We start from the raw sequence: 5,762 nt of genomic DNA, 5'->3' as shown, positions 1-5,762 counted from the left end.
ATATACGCATATCAAGAGGCGCGCGATCTATTCAAATCATGAGAATCGTCAGCATCGAAATCGGGAAATATTAAAATCCCAATCTCCTGAATTTATTTCAAAACAGTTAGCAGATAGATATATTAATAGAATCGCCGAAGTGCTCCGACCGGCAATCGTGCACCTTCGAGTTTTCAAATTCAGAAGAGGAGAAATGGGTTGCGCGCGCAACTCAGTCATTTACAGCGTCTCCTACTATATTCACACGGACATAGCCCTGTCAGGGAATTGGACCACATCTCGTTTCAGATCTGGGATCACTGCTGCGACCCACACCGAAGCTGAGTAGACAGCAGCCCTATGCATCGCCCCCATTTTTCTGTTTTCTTACGATCCGGAGGGGAATTGTCGGTTAAACTAATGCAAGACATGGCGCCACAAAAATTAGGTCTGTCTTTTTCATTTTCATTTTTTTCATATTATTGATTTTATTATTTGTTAAAGTTAAACAAAATTATTTGTTGTTAAAATTTCTAATGTAGCTAATGAAAAATTTAATAATATTAAAGGCCTCAGTGACAAAAATATTTAAAACATATACATGATCAGAAGAATTAATAAAAAATATGTGACGTATATTGTATATTGAGGGAATATTTTGGTAAAAAGTTAATGAAAAGACTAATAAATGAGAAAGTGGATTTAATATTATTTAATATAATGTATATATTTATTTAAATTGAACCGAATATCATATATACATTTATACAGTGCAATCATTTATTTGTTGCTTAATCTTGAAAGATTTTTTCTCGCTTCATTTAACCCCTAGTAATTTTATTAAAAAAATTTTATTTAAACGAGATCTTGAATTAAATAGTTAATTATATTATTGCAAACCTCATTTCTAATATTAACAGACTATAAACTATTAAACTATAAACAAACGTATTGTACTCATGACGGAGTGTAGGAGGAAATTCACTTTTTTCGTTCAGCTTAACGCTCCGAACTTTTGTCTTCTCTATTTGTTTATTAATCATTTTTCTACTCAAAGCATGGAAAAACTAAAATTTTGTACATAACAATTTTTTACGCTTTGGTAACTGATCAGGGAAACTTTATATTGTCTAAAATTAATGTTTAGGGACTCATAAAATACAAATAATTTGTTTATCATTCCATTTAATTGTTGGAAACAAATTTGATAAACTAATTAAGAAATAGTCTTGTTATTTGTAAAATTTGTTGGTGCTAAAAGTGCTTCACATTAATGTATGAATTTCATTTAATAACAAAAATAATTTAAAAGTTTATAATAACTATTATTATAAACCATTCTTGTAGCAAAATATTATAGTTTGAGATTTTTCAAATTATTATTTCCTTCAAGCGCCAGAAAGATTTCAGGTATTCCCTGAAACAATAAATATTTAATAATATTTGATAAAATATAACAATTTAAATTTTTGTAAATACATTAGATGAAGAAATTCAAAATTTTGGTCCTTTCGCATAGAAATTTTTTTTTACACTGGAAATATTTTAAGCTGTTGGGCGAATAACTGCTAGTCACAAAAATATGTGAGAAGTTAACAATAACCATTGTCATGAATAATTTTCGTGACAAAATATTCAAATGTAAGGTTTTATCAAAATTTTTAATTTCTTTAAACGCCACAATGGCTACGGATATTCCTAAAAAATGTATCTTTGATCATATTTAGTGGAATATAACAACTTACATGTTTATAAACAATTTACATAAAAAATGTCCCAATGTTGGCAGCATCACTCGGAAAAAGTCGGGTTTTTAATCGTGATAGATTGGAAAGGAATCATAACAGTTCATGCTAAGATTCACTCAATACAAAATCTTTTGAGAATAAGCCGCCGACGTAGGCATCAAAGAAAATTGAAATTTGATAAAACCTTAAGTTTAAATATTTTGTCACAAGAATTTTTAATAACAGTGGTTATTATTAACTCTTCTAATATTTTTGTGACTAGCAGTCATTCGTCCAATAGCTTAAAACATTTCTAGTGCAAAAAAAATATTCTATGCGAAAGAGCAAACATTTAAAATTTTTTATCTAATTTGTTTACAGAAATTTAAATTGTTATATTTGATCAAATATTATTAAATATTTATTATTTTAAGGAATACCTGAAGTCGTTTTGGCCAATGAAGGAAATTATAATTTGAAAGATCTCAAATTCTAATATTTTGACACAAAAATTGCTTATCATAGTGGTTATTATAAACTTTTAAAATATTTTTGTTATTAAATTTTATTCCTACATTAATGGGAAGCACTTTTAGCAAAAAAAATGTTTTTCACCGATAATAAGACTTTGTTCATACTTTGACTAAAAAAATTATTATTAAAAAAATAGAGGAGACAAAATTTTGGAGAGTCAAGATCTATAGAATTTAAAGATCTTTAAAACAGAAAAATTCAAAATCGCAAGAAAATTGAAGGCTCTGAACATTTTTGAATGAAAAAAGTGCATTTCCTTCAACTGTGCGTCATGAGTGCAGTACGTTTGCTTATAGAGTTTGATAGCTTATAGTCTATTTAATTTATAAATGAGTTTTACAATAATATAATTAAATATTTAATTCAAAATCTCCTTTAAATTAAAATTAAAAAAAAATTTATTAGGGGCTGAATGCAGCGAGAAAAAAGCTTTCAAGATAAGAAAAAAATAAATTATTGAACTGTATAAATATATAGATGATGTTTGGTTCAATTTAAATAAATATATACATTATATTAAATAATATTAAATCTATTTTCTCATTTATCAGTCTTGTCATTGACTTTTTACCAAGTTATTCCCTTAAACATTTTAATTACAATTACCATTACTTTTTAAAAATATTTCCTTCAAAACTTGAAATTCTTAAGATTTAAAGGAACAAAGATTCTTTACTTGGCAACTTAAGTTGTAGTCTTACATATTCTAATTATTATAATATTTATATTGGATATGAGTAATATATTTTTCATTAATAATTAGTAATAGTTATTCTTATTTTTTAATATATTCTTTTTTGTTTATTTGCAAACAGCATCAAGTTTTAAATTATTTTTGCTTTTTCTCAATGCAATTCAATGAAAAAGACAGACCTACTTTTTGTGGTGCCATCTGTTGGCTTAGTGTGACCGACATTTCCCCTCCGGATCGTAAGAAAACTACTACTGCATACACACACACGGTCGTGGCAGGGGGCTGGCAGACTCACTGGTGGTAGACAGTGGTACCAACCTTGGCATGTACTGCGCTTGCCTGGCGCAGCGGCACTCATTTGCTGCTGTTGGCGCGCGATTCAAACCGGGTAAAATTAACAATTATTGAAATTAAAATAGATAATTATTATAAATTGCACAAGAATATCAGAAATTACCTAATTTGTAATGTAAGGTTAAAATGAAATAAAATGCGTATATTTTGAAAATAATAGTATATTTTCTTTAAATTCAAAAGCTGAATTTATATTTCATTAAATAAGGTTTTTGCATTATTATTTTTTCCCCTTCTTAATTCACAAGTGACGCTTTTCCTGATATTCATATGCAATTTATAAGAATTATCTATTTTAATTTCTACAATTGTTAATTATACCCTGTTTGAATGTCTTTCAATGAACCTTATTCTTGAACACTCACTGACGTTTCGTATACAGAAAGTTTCGCATGAAAAGTGACGAGTGGGTATATGCCACTCGAAACTTATGTTCGTATACGAATCAAGAGTTTGATCATGCGCAGTGATTACATTTTTTCAATTATGAAGCGGTAAAAAAAGTGACAGGAGTATTGCATTGTTTAAATGTTTTAAGAGTTACAACATTTGGGAATATTTGATCCTTTTTGATATTTAAATTCTTTAGAAATATGTTTCGTTTTGAGGTTAACAAATACTTGACTCTAAATTGTAGGTGCATTTCATCATGAATCTAATGATAATATCAAACAGAAATTTCTAATTCTGCAAAATTTGCCAGAAACGTTTACACTGCTTAATACATCAGAATATAATAATAATTTTATATAATTTTCTAAAGTTATCCGGTATACTAACAACGACAACAACAACGATGACGACATTTGATGAAATCCGCGATAATAAGTTTTCACATAAAACTAATTTATTCTCATTGCGGATGAGAATGTAAGAATTAATTATTTTTTGTGCAATAAAAATGTGAAATTTCAATTTTTTTAAAACAAAATTCAAAAGGTTGGCTTGAAAATCTTGTAGGGCCTTAAAAAAGTAACGTTTTTCTTTCCTTGAATTTTTCCCATATCACTGTTTTTTCGGCTTTAAATATTCATTTTCGTTTGGTTTTTTGGATCTTGAAAATGCTATAACTTTGGTCATTTTAATTTTATAGAAAAAAGTCATGGGGATCAAGTGTTTATATGTTTGTCTACTATAAAAAGCTATCGATAGAATTTTTAAACATTGAAAAAAGTGGTCTCACCATTTTTGAAAATGCTCTGTTTGAAATTTTCATCAAAAATGGCTGGTTAACGAACCCGATTTTTCTTTTAGATCACTCAAATTATGTGCCAAAGCATAATCCCATTCGGTTTTTCTTTAAAAAATTATCAGGTATACAGACGACGACAATAAAGTTGACAGACTGACAGACACCGACGTAAAATTTCTTTTTTCTGACTAAGAAGGCATAAAAAAATCGATATTTTATGAAATCCGCGAAAGTCAGTTTTTACATAAAAGATAATAGATTGAAGATCTTTCTTCAAGTAATCAAATTTGATTTAACTATTGACTTTTCTTTTCAATTTAAATTAATTTACCTACAAAAATAACAGAAAAAGGTCTACAATTTTATGTGTCTACCTAACATCAGTTGTTCTTTTAGCCATATTTTTCTTCACTAATATCATATTCCACAAAAATATGTGGAGTAAAACATTTTCCCATCATATTTTTCATATAATCTTATAATTAATATATCTTTAACAATTTCATCCGGCACCACGTGCTAACAGCGGAAGCATTCAATTTTTAAATCATCCGCATGTTTGGCGCATTACACACACGACCAGGCTGGGTCGACTACCATGTGCGCGTTTGACCACTCATAGCGACACTAGCGCACTCTACAAGGAGGTGGAAAACTAAAGCGTATCCTTCGTGCACGTAAATGTGTATATTATTGGAATGTGTTGCATGAATTAAAATTAGAGAAAATAAACGAATTAATTCAAAATTACAGAAATTTAAGACGAAAAATGTGTAAATACTATTTCCTGTACCACTTTTCAGCATAAATTTGTACAATTTTACAATAATTCTCCAATAAATGAAGAATTACATAACACATAAAATGTAACCTTTTTTCAACATCTTATTTATTCGCATTATAATAGAAAAGTGAAATCAGTGACATCTTGGCACAGCACAAACATTTGAATTTACTTTAACTTTGTTTATTTTTCAATGTCTTGATTTCACTTCATACAGCGAGACACAACTTTTTCGAACTTAGCAAAATTTGAAGTTTGTTGACGAAACCATAATCTCAACGAACACTAGAATAGCGGGCCCAAGATATTTTAAGAAAATACTACCCCCACTTATACCCTTTCAGTAGAGCCATCTACAAAGAGGTGGATAACTACAAAAGTATATGTGATCACACGCGCCCATGGGAGTCGACCCAGCCTGCACACGACTCTACAAATGATTTCACTGGCTCAAATTGTGTGTCACTAGCAGTGGCGGATCTAGGATTGAGCTGTGGG

Source organism: Belonocnema kinseyi, chromosome 3 (assembly GCF_010883055.1).
Source record: "Belonocnema kinseyi isolate 2016_QV_RU_SX_M_011 chromosome 3, B_treatae_v1, whole genome shotgun sequence".
NCBI classification, from domain to species: Eukaryota; Metazoa; Arthropoda; class Insecta; order Hymenoptera; family Cynipidae; genus Belonocnema; species Belonocnema kinseyi.
The sequence above is the reverse complement of the archived record's forward strand: the minus strand, read 5'-3'. Positions refer to the sequence as shown.